General features: G+C 34.8%; 1 pseudogene; it reads left to right on the top strand.

Annotated features, from left to right (window-relative positions):
* Positions 1 to 6,072: 6,072 nt before the first annotated feature.
* Positions 6,073 to 12,433, top strand: LOC125124530 (olfactory receptor 2T29-like; annotated as a pseudogene).
* The last annotated feature ends 5,310 nt before the right edge of the window (positions 12,434 to 17,743 follow it).

Genomic DNA, 17,743 nt, shown 5'->3' with positions numbered 1-17,743 from the left:
GGCTGTGGAGAAAAGGGAACCCTCCTGCACTGTTGGTGGGAATGTAAACTGGTACAGCCACTATGGAGAACAGTTTGGACATACCTTAGAAATCTATACATAGAACTTCCATATGACCCCACAATCCCAGTCTTGGGCATATATCCGGACAAAACTCTACTTAAAAGAGACACATGTACCTGCATGCTCATTGTAGCACTATTCACAATAGCCAGGACATGGAAACAACCCAAATGTCCATCAGCAGATGATTGGATTCGGAAGATGTGCTATATATACACAATGGAATACTCCTCAGCCATAAGAAAGAATGACATAATGCCATTTGCAGCAACATGGATGGAACTAGAGAATCTCATTCTGAGTGAAAGGAGCCAGAAAGACAAAGACAAATACCATATGATATCACTTATAACTGGAATCTAATATCCAGCACAAATGAATGTCTCCTCAGAAAAAAAAAAATCACGGACTTGGAGAAGAGACTTGTGGCTGCCTGATGGGAGGGGGAGGGAGTGGGAGGGATGGGGAGCTTGGGCTTATCAGACACAACTTAGAATAGATTTACAAGGAGATCCTGCTGAATAGCATTGAGAACTTTGTCTAGATACTCATGTTGCAACAGAAGAAAGGGTGGGGGAAAAATGTAATTGTAATGTATACTTGTAAGGATAACCTGACCCCCTTGCTGTACAGCGGGAAAAAAATAATAATAAAAAAAATAGAAACAGTCTCAAATATTTTGAAAACAAATTTTTGGTTACCAAAAGTGATAGGTGGGGTAGCAGGGATAAATAAGAAGTTAGGATTGACATCTACACAGTACTATATATAAAATTTATGGATAAAAATGGCCTACTATATAGCACAGGGTAATCTACTCAATAGCATGCATTAACCTACATGGGGAAAGAATCTAAAAGGAATGGAAATATGTATATGTATAATTGATTCACTTTGCTGTACACTTAAAACAACAAAACTAAGTCAACTATACTCTAATAAAATTTATTTATTTGAAAAAATACAAAACCTTAGTCATAGAGAACAATAAGCATTTGTTCTCTTGCATGTGTAGGAGTTCTGATGATCTCAACTTGGCTCAGCTGTGTGGTTCTAAGCTACAGACTGTCATTACTAGGCTATCTGGTTATGTTTTCTTCATAATAACTATAGTGGTATGAGAAGGTGAGTGTAGACATAGAAGCTTCTTGAGGCTTAGATTTGGAAAATACATTTCCACTTCTGTTTAGATTCCATTCCTCAAAGCAAATACATGGACAACCCCAAGATAAAGAGGCAAAGAACTTAGATATTCATGGGAAAAATGAAAAAGCTAACTAATAAATGGTGAGGAAGTACAAAAGCAATGGAGACTTAATCTACCTTGTAGCAGACACTGATAGCCACAGAATTCAACTTTCTTCCATGTGAATAATCACTCACCTCTAATAATGTCACCCACATGTTTCAATTTTATGTATTATTTTGTGTCTGCATAAGGTCCTAAAGTGTCCGCTTTTATCCAAAAGCTCATGAATAAAATTTTACCCCAATGATTTTACTATGTCCCTACAACCTAACATATAATACTGGAACATAGACAGGAAAATTATAATAAACTAATTTTATTTATTGCCATATCCAGGACATGTGGAAGTACCGAGGCCTGGGATCAAACCTGCATCGGAACAGTGACTGAGCTGCTGCAGTGACAAAGCCAGATCCTTAAGCCACTGCACCAGAAGGGAACTCCATTTTTTTTGTTTCTTAATAAACTCATTTTAAAGATAATGGAAGGTACTCCACAGCAGTTTCTTGTCACACACGTAATATGTTCCAGGTTATTTTTGACTTCATAGAATATTTATTCATAGAATATTTAAGTATTTGAGAAGTCTAGTCTCCAAAAATGTTATTATTTTTCAATATCTCCCTGGGATTCTTATCTACTGTCCATATAAACTTTAAAATCAACAGCTACTGTTTGAAGAAAACGACTTAATTTTTGTGGTTCCCCTCCAGTTCAAATGTTGAAGCTCTAACCCCCAGTCTGGCTGTATTTGGAGATGAGCCCTTCAAAGGAAGTAATTAAAATTAAATGATTCCATATAAGGGTGGGGTCATGATTCAATAAATTAGTGTCTTTATAAGAAGAGAAAACAATACAATGTTGTAAATCAACTACATTTCAATATTTTTTAAAAGAGACACCAAAACACACTCTCTTTATCTCTGCAAACTGAAGAAAGACCATGTGCAAAAATAATGAGATGACTGCCTGCAAGACAAATAAGCCCTCACCAACAAGGCAGAGTTTTATTCTTTTTTAGAACTCTAGTCTGCAGAACTATGAGAAATTATTTTGGTTTTTTTTGTTTTGTTTTTTCTTTTCATTTTTAAGATACTCAGTCTATGATATTTTTTCATGGCAACCCAAGCTGACTCTCAAAGTTTTTACTACATTTAATAGCCATCAGGTGAACATTAATTTATGTAGATCTGATACCTTCTGGATGTTGATTTGTTCTTCTCAAAGGAAAAAAAAATAGCTGGACTTCCTTACCTAAGGACCCCAACTAGGTGGCTTAGAAGAAGAGAAATGTATTGTCTTGCAATTCTGGAAGTTACAGTTCTAAGATCAAGGGGTCAAAAGGACCATGCCCTTTGAGCTAGGGAAAAAATCCATCCCCTAATAGCTTGTAGTTTGGAGTAGTTTCTTCGTTTATAACTGCAAAACTCTGTCTTCAAATGATGTGTGTATTGTATCCAAATTTCACCTTTTTATAGGGACATGGTTCCTACAGGATTAGGGGTTCTACCCACTCCAATGTGACCTCACCTAATTAATTACATCTACAACTAACATATTTCCAAGTAAACTCATATTATGATTTGAATTAGAATTTCACTGTATACATTTTTGGGGATGCATATTAGCACATAACACTCTACCCTCTGGTCCCCACACATTCATGTCATTCTCAAATGCAGAATATATTTACCTCATCCCAACATTCCCAAAAGTTTTAACCCAATAAAAGATAAACTCTAACACCAAAATCTCACAAAAAATCATGTAAATCAGGCATAAATGAGTCTCTAGGTATGAATCAGCCTTAGGCAAAATTTCTCTCCACCTATGTACTTGTGAAACAGACATGTTATCTACTTCAAAAATATAATGAATATAGAGTATTAGGATAGACATGCCCATGCAAAAAGGAAGGAATTGTATTATGTACCACATCTTCTTTATCCATACAATGTAATGTTATTTAGCTATAAAAATGATGTAATATTGCTATTTGCAGCAACAGTGGGGGACCTAGAAATTATCAGACTAAGTGAAGTAATTCACACAGACTAATATCATATGATATCAAATATGTGGACTGTAATAAAAATTATACAAAAGAATTTATTTAAAAAACAGAAAAGAATTTACAGATTTTAAAACCAATCTTATGGTTACCATAGGTGAAACTATTGGGGAAGGGAAGTAGGAGGGTGGGAATAGCTCATACAATCTACTGTGTAAAAGAGATTACAGAACAGGAAAATCTATTCAATGGTTTGTAATAAACTATATGGGGAAAAAAGAATTGATATATTTATATGTTATGACTGATTCATGTTACAGTATACCTGGAACTAATACAACATTGTAAATAAACTCTACTCCAATAAAATTAAATTTAAAAAGGAAGAAATCAAGATAAAATAGAAATCGTGAGCTCCAACAATTTGGAATAATCTCAATATTACTGTGGAAGTATTTTTTTCATGTGCTTGTTGGCCATCCATATATCTTCCTTGGAGAAATGCCTATTCAGGTCCTTTGCCCATTTTTCCATTGGTTTATTGGCTTTTTTGGTGTTGAGTTGTATAAGTTGCTTGACTATTTTAGAAATTAAGCCCGTGTCAGTTGCATCATTTGAAACTATTTTCTCCCATTCTGAAAGTTGTCTTTTTGTTTTCTTTTTGGTTTCCTTTGCTGTGCAGAAGCTTGTCAGTTTGATTAGGTCCCATTGGTTTATTTTGGCTTTTATTTCTGTGCTTTTCAAGACTGACCTGAGAAAATATTCATAAGGTTGATGTCAGAAAATGTTTTGCCTTAGTTCTCTTCCAGGAGTTTTATGGTGTCTTTTCTTATACTTAAGTCTTTAATCCTTTTTCAGTTTATTTTTGTGCCTGGTGAGGGTGTATTCTAGTTCCATTGATTTGAATGCCACAGTCCAGATTTCCCAGCAGTTCTTGTTGAAAAGACTGTCTTTTTCCCATTTTATCTTTTTGCCTCCTTTGTCAAAGATTAATTGACTGTAGGTGTCTGGGTTAATTTCTGCATTCTCTATTCTGTTCCATTGGTCCCTATGTTTGTTTTGGTACCAGTATCACACTCCCTTGATGACTGTGGCTTTGTACTGTTGCCTGAAGTCAGAGAGAGTTATGCCTCCTGCTTGGTTTTTGTTCCTCAGAATTGCTTTGGCACCTCACACCAGTCAGAATGACCATCAATATTAAGTCCACAAATAACAAATGCTGGAGGGGGTGGGAAGAAAAGGGAACCCTCCTACACTGCTATGGAACTGTAAGCTGGTACATCCGCTATGTGGATGTACCTTAGAAAACTATACATAGAACTACCATATGACCCAGCAGTCCCACTCTTGGGCATATATCTGGATAAAACTTAAAAAGCACATGCACCTGCATGTTCATTGCAGCACTATTCACAATAGCCAAGACATGGAAACAACCCAAATGTCCATGGACAGATGATTGGATTAGGAACATGTGGTATATGTACACAATGGAATACTACTCAGCCATAAAAAAGAACAAAATAATGCCATTTACAGCAACATGAATGGAACTAGTTACTCTTGTACTGAGTGAAGTAAGTCAGAAAGAGAAAGATATGTACCATATGATATCACTTATATCTGAATCTAATATACATCACAAATGAAACTTTCCACAGAAAAGAAAATCATGGACTTGGAGAATAGACTTGTGGTTGCCTAGGGGAGGGGAGGGAGTGTTATGGATTGGGAGCTTGGGGTTAATAGATGCAAACTATTAATTTTGAAATGGATTATCAATGATATGCTGCTGTGTAGCACTGAGAACTATGTCTAGACACTTATGAGGGAGCATGGTAATATGAGAAAAAAGAATGTATACATGTATTTATAAGTGGATCACCATGCTGGACAGTGGGAAAAAAATTGTATTGGAGAAATAACAATTAAAATAAAATTATTGTGGAAGAATATTATTTAAAAAGTCAAGCTTGATTTCTAATGTTTTGAATAATCTGTATTATGCCTACCATGTATCTGAATGAAAATCCTAAACATCTTAACAATATTGACCTTTGAGAAATATATTTAATTATATTCAAATCAAAATTCTAACTATATCTTCTGAACCTTACAAAATGATTTGATAAATCAACTGAAAGGAAAAACCAATAGGCAAGATTTTGACCATCTTCAGTGTAAATATAATGATAAGAAGGATAATTCTTTTGCAAATGTTAAAATTATTATGAATAACAAATAAAACAAGATATTTTAAAAGGAATTTAGTGATTGATCACTGGAAAAGGCAAGGTTATGGACAATTAACTTATCTAAACCTGTCCCTGGTTTTAGAATTCTACCTTCCCTTCTGTTGGAATCCCATAGCTTCCTCCATACATTCCTCACTCCTAACCTATAATTTCAGTGATTTCTATCCCCTGAACTCATGACTTATGTATCCATCATCCTCGTGTCATCTCTAAGCAAATGTCTATTGATACATAAGCCCCAAATTTCAGTTCTAAATTTCCCCTCCACCATGCTCATCTCTACTATCCTGATACATCCACAGAGCTCCACTTTAACCTCCTCTATCAGCACCCCTCACTCAGCCATCACATCTCTCACAGCACTCACCCCCCTCCCTGCATTCTTGCTTCCTAGATTTATTCTCCACCAAACCTCAAACCTCCTTTGATGCTTATACACATAACCTACATGTATTTTCCCTCACCCATTTATTGTCATTGATGATGACATCGAGATGGCTTCTGATGACATCCCAGAATCATATTTACCAAGAGCTAGGAGAATTAAAGCTCTGGGGCCCCTCATTAGGTGAGCCTCTGTGAGGACTTGCAGTTTCTGGGATCTATAACATGTTGAATTGGGGAGGGGGGAAGTCAGGCTTCAAGTCAGGACCCAAGAAGATGTGGGTATCTGGTAAAGTTTTCAAAGAGATGTTAGAAGAAATGGACTTTCAGTTGGTTGGTTTTAACTTCCTTTCCTTATGAGTTTTGTACCTGTATTTAAAAAGTCATTTCCTTAAACACATCCTGATGATCCCTGGCCTATCTGAAGTCCCAAGCAATCTTGGAGGACCTGGCCCTTGGGTCTATGCCTAACTTGATTTTTCTATTTCTCCAACTTCCTCATCATACCTTGGGACACATAAAACAGGGCAAGTGAGTTTCTGTCTCAGAGTCTTTACCCTTCCTATTCTCTCTACTTAAAACATTATTGCCCAGATAATGAATGTTTGACCTCCTTGTTTTATTCATGTGTTTTATAAAATTTCACATTCTGAATGAAGGGTCTTACCCACCCAGCATAAAATAGAGTTCCTCATTATTCTCATTCTCGCACACTATCTTAAGTTTTATTCACTGTAATTACTAACACCTGACAATATATTATGTATGTAGTAGTTCATTACCTTTGTTTTCCACTAGATTTTGTGTTTTATGAGGGCAGTATCTTGTTTTCATCATCATGAACCTAGGATAATGTCTGGCACATAACTAGTGGTGAATAAATCTTTTTGGAAACCAGGTGAAAAAGGGGTTAGGATGAACCATCTGAAAGCTGAAATCCCAAGAACACAGGAAGCTGCAGGCTCCAAGTGTGGGCCTTACAAACAAAATTCACCATCTGGACAAAAGATGCTATGGGAAAAGGATGGCATGGAAAAATAATCAATATAATTTGAGACTGCACATATAGAATAAATTTAAAAATAATTTGGCTACAATTTTCATAAGAATAGGGTTACTTCTATCTTGTTCCCTGTTTTATCCCAACTGCCTAGTATGTATTCCATAAATATCTGTACTCTACAGCCAAGATATAACTATTAAGGCATAATTTTTGTCTGGGAGAGTATATAACAGCTGATTTTTACATTTTATTTGTAATAGCTTGTGGGATTTCTAATTTTTTGTTATTAGCATGTTAACATTTAAATTAAAACCTAATGTCTGAAATGCAATACAATATTAAAACAACAGAGACTGAAGTGGAATGACACAAGAAAGAAATGGTACAATCAGTAAACTACTGAAGAGTTATCCAGATGAAGAGGTAAAGAATATAAATTTTAGTTTCAATTATGATGCTGTTTAGAGGTTCTAACTTTGACACATTAGTTATACTGTAAATTTCAGACTCTATCTCTGAAAGACAAGGGAAACATCAGTAACTCACAAAACATTATTGAAGAAACAATGAGGTTTTCTCTGTAAACACATAAGTAAAAATGTGTAATGTGAAAGGCTAAGGCCATATATAGAATAATATCTATGTACTATATAAGATCTTATTGGTGATGCTAAGATTTAGGATTATTGTTAATATTTTTAAGATTTCTATGTTTTTTAAAAGATATGAGACTCAAACCAGAAAAGTGCAACAGATATATCTATTATCTTCTCTTAGCTCTCTTACTTGCTTTCCTCTTCAAAGATCCTAGAAGGTATGTATAAATAGAAAACCATCATCAATCTTCCTAATGAGCATAGTAAAAACAGGGGTGATGTCACTCTCTTGTTTCTCTTTATACAGCAGATTTGTCCACTTCTCATTAGCACATCTAGATGAGGCTTTCAGCAGTATCTTCTGATACTAAGACAAAGAAAATATAAAGAACTACAGGATCAAAAGTGTAATTATTGGCTTTGATTTATACTGTTTCAGACACATTTTATTAATTCTTAATTATATTTCATCATTTGCCCCCATTATGTATCTTATAGGGAAAAGCAGAAGTTTGTTTTTTTTTAATTTCTTGAACATAACATTTATTTGCTTCAACATACTAAGAAAGAGATTTTTTATTTCAAATTATTATGGACAAAAATATACTTTCCTCCTATACTATTGTGTAATGAAGTTTTTCCTTGAGATTGAAATTTTACGGAAGAAAACAGACAAACTTTACTTTGAGTGAAGATTATTACTGGCAGTTAAAACAATGAAATAAAAATCTCAATCTTATTTATGTTTTCAGGTGAAATTGACTATAGATGAGTAATATACAAATTTCAGCTTCTGGAGGGAAGACTGAAATCTAGAGACCCAACCCCTGGGTGAGACACCAGTACTCCCACAGTGTGTGTGGGTGATGCTAGGCAAATGCTGCAGGAACATGAATTATTTAATCTATAAAAGGAGGAATTAAGATAAATGAATAAGTACCTCATAGGCTTTTGGTGAGAAAAAAATATGGCAAAGCAATAGAATAATTGCTGGGATGCCGTCAGCCTCATATAAGATTTAATATTATTCTATTCCTACTGTTAATAATTCCTCACATCAAAATATATATTATTCTACTTCTGTTAAACTCAGACAATTGGATAGAGAACAGTATGAATGATCAGGGAGGCCAGGTGCCTTGTGTGGTATAGACAGTACTCCTTTGACGGTCTAAAGTCCTAGATGGGTTCTTCAGTGTGGCTTGATGACAGAGACTCCCATTTACCAAAATGGGACAGAGATTTGCCCTGTGCCTCCTACTCACTTGCCTGCTCTCCTCTCATTCAGCAAAACGGCTTTGAGGTCTTCACATTACTGGTCACTGCATTGATCCTAGCTTCAATTTGACTACAAATAGAAGCTCAGAAGCTGGTAAGTTTTGCAACTATTGGAACCGTTTCAACATTTTTCAGACTCAGCTGTAGAATTTGACAGAAATATTATATTTTAATAGAATGTTTTCCAGATATAAACACATCAAACTCATTTTCAGTGTTGTCTACTGGTTCAATACCCCAGAACTTGGGACTGTTAATATGATTAATAGTGTCATTGATTTCCAGGATTGCTATAAGAGTATGAAATATATTTGAAACTTGGGAATTCTTCCTGAAATATTCCTATATTGTAACTACCACTTCTAATTGCTTCCCAGAAAGAGGAGCCAGCATTTCCTTCTTGTTGGTGAGGAATTGCAAAGTTTAGCATTAATATGTCAGAAATTAAAAAGTTGGAAATATTTTATATTTATAAGAGAAAATGTAGGAGTTCCCATTGTATCTCAGTGAGTTAAGAATGCAACTAGTATCCATGAGGATGTGGGTTTGATCCCTTGCCACGTTCTGGCCTCATTCATTGGGTTAAGGATCCAGTGCTGCCACAAAATGAGGCATAGGTCACAGACATGGCTCGGATCTGGTCTTGCTGTGGCTATGTCTTAGGCCTGAAGCTGCAGCTCCAATTCAGTGCCTAGCCTGGGAACTTCCATGTGCCACAAGTGCAGCCATAAAAAGAAAAAGAGAGAAGATGTAGAAGCTATTTCTGATTCTCTTCTCAAAAGCCAGATTTATTTTTCTTTCATTGATTTTTCTTATTCATTTCATAACTATTTTAAAACTCTACTTTAAATCACATTTGTGTAATTCCCCATGAATAGACTGACTGTGACCTCCTTAAGGGTAGCCCAGTTTAATCTTTGTTTGACTTGTCTTCAGCCTCCAAAATAAATATAGGCTGTGGACAGCAAGACAGAGATAGAACATGAAATTGGAATCAGAGACATTTTAATGTTGTTCAGTTTTTCTCTCTGTATCTCTGTTTCCATGAAAAATTTATTTCCACAGACTATAAAGTAGGTGATATGTACAAAACAACTAAAGCCTTGTCTTTTAAATGGCAGTGATCATCTAAATATTAGGGTTTTTTCCCCAGAAATTTAGAAAAAAAATGTAGGATACTTAAGGAGACAAAGTTGGGGAAGAAGGTACTAGACAGAACAGAGATGATATTCTCCATAAAGCTCTGTTTAACCAGAGTTAAAAATAAGAAATATATATTATATATGTATTTATACTTATTTATTCATATTTTTATGAATATATATTTAGGTAGAGTTTGAAAGTTTTATATTTATGAAAGTCTGATATTATATGTATATCCATATGTTTAATATGGATTATATTATATACTAAACTATATAATATAAGGAAGTCTGAATATAATAGATTATATCATATAGACATTATATTATATATTTGTACAGATTAAATTTATTACATAATAATCTAAAAGCTATATAATGAATATGTAGTAGTCTGGAACTACAGAATTTATCAAATCCAAATAGTTATATGTATGAAGAGAAACTGAAAGTAGTAAACTGAAATAGTGCATTTGACATCTCTCATCATAATGAATAGTAAGGTCTATCTCTTAAAATGGAATATGTACAAAAATTACTCTAGATATTACTACTTCAAATTAATAACATGTGCAAATTCATTCAAAAGCAGTAATGTTCTAAGAACTTATATTATTTAACCTCAAGTAATTTTCACCGTATCTTAAGTCAAACATTATAATCCCTTTTTTTAAAGTAAAATGGATAGAGAAATGATGGGTAGAGGATAATTTGGACACACAGCTGTAGTGGTGCCACAGAGTCTGGACTCCTCTATCGCCGACCTTAGGATATCTAAGGGGTTAGTCATTGGTGAGGATTTCAATCTGCTCCTGTGGATGATTGGCTCCTTCCTCACAACAGCAGAGCCTCATAGCATGGCCTGAACCTATGGGAAAAGAGTATTCAAACTTTCTGTGCAGATGTTCACCAAATTTTGTTTCATTTACTTTCTAAATTTTCTGCATGTATTTCTAAGGGTTTTTAAGGTCCAGACTGACAAAGAGAAAAGTTGATTCAATTCTGAATTCCATAACAAAAATATAATTTTTTACTATATGTAACTAACAATTGTGACCAAAAGTTATGAATTATTTGAACACTTAGTTGCTTTTTTTAACACATTGATCTCTAATTTACATTTTAAATTTTATTGGAGTAGAGTTGGCTTACAATATTGTATTAGTTTCTGGTGTAAAATGAAATGGAAATATAGGTTATTATAAATTTTCCCATAAAGTTTTTTAAAAACTATTGAGTAGATTTCCCTATCCTATACAGTCAGTTCCTGTTAATCTGCTATTTTTTTTTAATTACAAGCAAACTATAATTCCCGCAATCTACTCTTATATAGTGCTTTCCGCCTATTGGTTACTATGCATACACAATGTCCATACACACATAGGCACATGTACACACCACAAACTCGCTAAATATTTATTTCAGGTGGTCATATCTCATGAGTGATTTATTAACCCAAAAGCTCGTCTTGGTGATCTAGGTGAAACTCATGGAAACTCCACCTGGGTAGCCAACCACACTGGACAGTTGGAATTCATCCTCCAGGGACTCTTCGGTCAATCCAAGCACCCAGCTCTCCTTTGCACAGTCATTTTTGTGATTTTCCTGATGGCCTTAGTCTGGGAATAGCATCCTGATTTTTCTGATTCATTCTAATGCCCATCTTCACACCCCCATGTACTTTTTCATCAGCCAGTTGTCGCTCATGGATGTGATGTACATTTCTGTCACTGTGCCCAAGATGCTCATGGACCAGGTCATGGGCATGAATAAGATCTCAGTCCCTGAATGTGGAATGCAGATGTTTTTCTATTTGACTCTAGTGGGTTCAGAATTTTTCCTTCTGGCAACTATGGCCTATGACCGCTATGTGGCCATATGCCATCCACTCCATTATTCTACTCTCATGAATCATAAGGGGTGTCTCCTATTGGTGATCGGCTGCTGGTTCCTAGGACTGGTGGATGGCTTTATGCTCACACCCATCACCATGACCTTCCCCTTCTGCAGATCCTGGGAGATCCATCATTTCTTCTGTGAGGTCCCTGCTGTAATGAAGCTTTCCTGCTCAGACACATCCATCTATGAGACACTTATGTACCTGTGTTGTATCCTCATGCTCCTCATCCCTTTCACAATCATTTCAAGCTCCTACTCTTTCATCCTCCTCACCATCCACAGAATGAATTCAGCAGAGGGTCAGAAGAAGGCCTTTATGACTTGCTCTTCCCACATGACTGTGGTCATCCTCTTCTATGGGGCTGCCATCTACACCTACATGCTCCCTACCTCCTACCACACTCCTGAGAAAGACATGGTTGTATCTGTTTTATACACCATACTCACTCCTGTGTTAAACCCTTTAATCTATAGTTTTAGGAATAAGGATGTTACAGGGGCTCTAAAGAAAATGTTCAATGGGGGATTTATCTTTCAACGTACTATGAAGTAAGATGTTTTTATATTAATGGCTTATTTTTCTTTACCTATCAGAAATTTAAGATTTTGCATCAATATTATTCTTCAGATTCTCTTACCATAATGTGTCATCCCATATTCATCTGTTTTATTTTTATTTTACTTTTTCTTCATTTCTAAAAATTTTGTTGAAGTATAGTTGATTTAAAATGTTGTGATAATTTCCAGTTTACAGAAAAGTGATTCAGTTGTACACATATAAATACCCATTCCCATATAGGTTATCACAGAATATTGAGTAGAGTTCTCCATGCCACACAGCAATTCCCTATTGACCATCCATTAGAGGAATTATTTCCCTGTAAAAAATTACACTCCTACTATGTACACATTATTTTTTGCATCTGTGTTAAATCCATTTTACATACTTCTGAAGTTGATAACTACACAGTGATTCTGTGAGAGTATTCATATACCTAGGAAATTCATAACTAAAACATTCAGAGGAAAATAATCATAAAGCATGCAACTAGTTAGAGAGAGATGAAGAGAAAAAAGATGATGAATAAAAAGGGGTATAATGTTAACAGGTGAATCTAGGTGAAATCTATGTGTATTAATTGTACTACTATTATTCATGGTATCAATGTATATTTGAAATTACTTAAAATAAAGGGTTAAGTACCAAATGTTCCTTCCATTTTTTAGTTCCTACCTTCTTTTTGGTGGTAATGTATTTGACAAATTAGAAACATATTAATATGGCTGATCATCAGTCTGCCAATTCAGTCTTGTGACTTCTTTTATTGAAGGCTACTTTGTTCTTCCTGGTCCAACCATGATGGAATCTAGTGGGTGTTACTTCTCTTAAAATGTTAGCACCAAGCAGGCTCTTGGAAATTCAATACAGTTGGAAGTACTGAGGGAAAAATGTCAACCCCAAATGGAAGGAATAGTATTAACCCCAACAGTCCGTCATGCAGGGAACATGAGGTGGTATCTAAGCTGAGATGTAAAGTATGTAACTTATACAAGGAAGGTAGAGGAAGAACATCAAACATTCAATCCTTCATTAACTTAAACATTTGTTATACTATATCATGATTATTAAAATCATAGCTAAGCAAGTTTAGAATCAGTGCGTATCACTAAGTAATGTGAAGTATTTTGTGGAAATAGTTTTAATAAAATACATAAGTTGTTTTTATGGTAATGGAGGAAGGATACAGGTCATAAGCATACATCAATCCTACCTCTGACATATGAGTTCAGCCAAATAAAAGGGGACTGAAAGAAAACCTTGGAGCTCAGTGTTGAATGGTGACTAGGTGCTATCCTCAGGTAAATACAGGGGGCTGAGATGGGGCACTTGCACAGGGACCAGATGCCATGGAGAAAAAAGGAGCCAGTGTAAAAGTAAAATGGTTGATCAAGCAGGAGGGTTAAATGTTCCAATAACATCTCCCCTCCTGACTCATATTATAGTAGTGCTTCTTGTCCTTTTGTGATCCAGAGTGTTTAAAAAACCAAACAACAACAAAAACAGTAATGAAATGATATGACCTGCATTGTGAAAATTTTTAAATTGTGGCATTCATTTAGAGAAGTGAAACACTTGCTACGTGCTATTTAAGTAGCTGTACAATACAGCAGTGTAAAATTATCAAACTCCAGAAAGAATTCATGTGTTTGTGCTCATGATGCATCAGTACTTGTACAATCATTTATACCCCCATTGAAAAAAACCCTCAAGCGAGGTCCCGTTGCGGCTTAGTGGAAATGAACCCAGCTGGTGTCCAAGAGTATGTGGGTTCAGTCCCTAGCCTAGCTCAGTGGGTTAAGTATCCGGCATTTGCATGAGCTGTGGTGTAGGTTGAAGATGCTGTTCAGATACTGTGTTTCTGTGGCTGTGGTGTAGGCTCTGGTGTTGCTGTGGCTGTGGTGAAAATTCTTATCCTGCTCACCCTAGTCTAGGAATGTCCATATGCCTTGCATGTGGTCCTAAAAAAGTAAATAAATAAAAATAAAATGAATTTTTAAATTAAAAAAAATTTAAAGTCATCATGATTCTACATACTCCAAAGGACACTCTGGACAATGATTGAAATTCTTACCAAATTTAGGAGTAAACCATCATAGATTAGATAAAGAAGTTTGCAATATTTTTAACAAATATTCCAGTGTTTAAAGAGTTTTCAAAAGTTTGAAGAAATAGGAGAAGCAAAATAAGTTTTCTAGGCATAACCTGGGAAATAAGTCTTAATAAAATTAGGTGCTTTGGAATTCACACTTAATACAATTTTGGTTTTCTATTTTACCTCTTTGTTTATAATTTTAAAACAAAATAATCTCTGTATCTGTTTGATGCTTAGTTCAGAAAAAGTAAACCTCTATATTATGGCTATGAAGCCAAAAGTTGTATAGAGGCATATCTCATTTTACTGTGCTTTGTTTTATTCTGCTTTACAGATATTGGGTTTTTTACAAATTAAAGGTTTGTGACAACCCTGTTAAGCAAGTCTATTGATGCCATTTTTTCAACAGCATCTGCTCACTTTATGTCTGTCATATTTTGGTAATTCTTGCAATAGTTCAAAATTTTTATCATTAATGGAAGGCCAAAATAATGGTTATTATTTGTTTAGTAATAAGGTATTTTAAATTAAGTTATATACATTGTTCTTCTAGAAAAAAAAATGCTATTGCACACTGAATACAGTACAGTGTAACATAAATTTTATATGTACTGGAAAGCCAAAAAATTTCATGTTACTCACTTTATTGCAATACACACTAATTATAAAGATCTGGAGTTAACTCTCAATATCTCCAAGGTTTGCCTGTAATTTAAAATTCTTTTTTAATGAGTAAAGAGATTATTTATCTGAAACATGATTTTTGAAGCTAGCAACTGTCTTCAGTATCTTAAGAGTTCAGTGCAAATAGACTGGTTCATATTTCATAGGATGGATACATCCTCATTTTTAAAATAAATTAATTACTATCAAAAATAACAAAAAACCTATTATTATACACTTTTTAATTAAATAAATGAGTGTCTTGTGCATATATCTTTCTTCACATCTATCGCTATGTTAATAGAACATATCCCCAGAAGGGGATTTTTATTCTCATGACCAATGAATTTGATGCAAAGTGATAATTCGTATAATATTAAAGTCTAGGTTAATTTAGCATCCACCAGGTATGCAGAAAGAGGACTAGTTCCTCATTTTCCTTTTGTGCTCTATCCTTCCCCTCAGGTTTGTTGGCTCTTCTAAAGTCTATTCTGCAACCAAGGGGGACTACTCATCCCTTTTGCCCTCTGAATGATTTGGTTAATGAGAGATCCCAGCAAGTGATTAGAGGGTGGGAGCAAACTGAATTCTGGGTGTTTATTCCCCCAGTATCTTCTCTGCTAGGCTGAGACAAGCAAGGACAAGTTCCAACCCCCAGGGCCCAGTCACCCAAGTGGTCCGCTAGTGGATTCTGGAAACTGTTGTTCCTCCTACTGCCCCTCAGGGTCAAGGCTGGAGAGAACTTCCCCTTGTCACTGCCTTTGGGTCATTCTCCATCTCTTGAAAATTCTTATTCCCACCCACCCTTTTTCTACTTCTTTTTTTTTAGACGCCCATCTGCAGCATATGGAAGTGCCCGGGCAAGGGCTCAAATTTGGAGCTGCATCTGCTGGCCTATGCCAAAGCCACAGCCTTGCCATTTCTGAGATTTTTATGCAAACTACACCACAGCTCATGGCAATTCTGGATCCTTAACCCATTGAGTGGGTTCAGTGATGGAACCCGAGTTCTCGTGGATACTAGTTGGGTTCATGACTGCTGAGCCACAATGGGAACTGCCTACTTCCATCTTGTTGTAGTCACTCACTGATACTGTCTATACTATGCAGATTTTTCCCCAATATTATTGATTGAATCTAGATTATATATTTGGTTTTTATTCTTTAATTTTGATTTAACATATTTTTATAATTTCATTGTCCTATATAATTCCTAAAAGCTGCTTGAGTCTTCAAAATCTTTGTTAATTTTTGACTGAGTAGGTTGCCATCTAACTTGTTTGCCTTATAAATGTTACTAACATCAACATTTTGTTATATATGTTGTGCTTTTTTTAAAAGTGAGACTTTGATATATGTTTAATGATTTCTTGTTGTACATATTAATTTTTGAGTCAAATATATCACTCATTCTTTTCTAGTTTCAAATTACATATCCTATTTATAAAGCCTTCTCTGTCACAATAAGAAAAATTGATTTTTCTGCTGTTTTCTAATGCATTCTATTATATATACATATACCTCATTCATCTGCATGAATTTATTTTTATTATTCTGTGAAATGCACATCTAATTTTATTTTTGAGTCCCCATGAAAATTACCATTCATTTGAATCAATTTAAGGCTTTTTGTGTATTCACAATACTGTTAAACTATCAGCAATACCAAATTCCAGAGAGATATAAAGAAAGAGAGAGTTGTGGGTATGTGCATATTCATTTTAAGGAATTATTATACATAACTATTAAGTTAAAAAGGCTGACATTGTTAGGGCAGAAAGGCAAGTTGGGAATTTAAATAGTAGTTGAGGCCTTGAGTCTGAATTCTATAAGCTATGTCAACAGCCTAGAAACATATGTAGCATTTCTACACTGCAGCGTTGATGCAGACAGAATACCTTCTCCTTTGAGAGACTCACACAGTTTTGCTCTTAAGGCCTGATATGAGGCCCAGACACATTATGGAGGATAATCTGCTTTATTTAAAGGCTTATTTTATTTTTATTTTTTTAATTTTTAATGAATAGTTAAATTATGCATTTACATCCCTTTATTCTCTTAAAAAAAGTCTAAATACAAATCACTTTCTGCTTTTTTATTTTTTCTTTGAAACTAACATTTTATTTATTTATTTGTTTTTAATGATTTTTATTTTTCCATTATTAGCTGGTTTACTGTGTTCTGTCAGTTTTCTACTGTAAGCAGTATGACCCAGTCACACATATATATGCATTCTTTTTCTACAATAGCTTCCATTATGCTCCATCAAAAGTGACTGGATATAGTTCCCAGTGCTATACAGCAGGCTCTCATTGCTTATCCATTCCAAATGCAATAGTTTGTATCTATTAACCCCCAATTCTCTGTTTGTATTGAACAGATTTTAGCAACCATTCTAAGAGGTCTTTGAATAAAATTTGATTTTTTTCAAAATGTAATTAATTGAACACACTCCAAAAATTTATATTGCATTACAAATAAAATGTTTTGAAAAAGTAGCTTCCCTTGACAAAGGGGTGAATAGAACAGGCACTGGTGTTTGAGTAA

The sequence above is a fragment of the Phacochoerus africanus genome, chromosome 4 (genome assembly GCF_016906955.1).
Source record: "Phacochoerus africanus isolate WHEZ1 chromosome 4, ROS_Pafr_v1, whole genome shotgun sequence".
Taxonomy (NCBI): Eukaryota; Metazoa; Chordata; class Mammalia; order Artiodactyla; family Suidae; genus Phacochoerus; species Phacochoerus africanus.
This window is presented reverse-complemented; position numbering and strand designations above follow the sequence as displayed.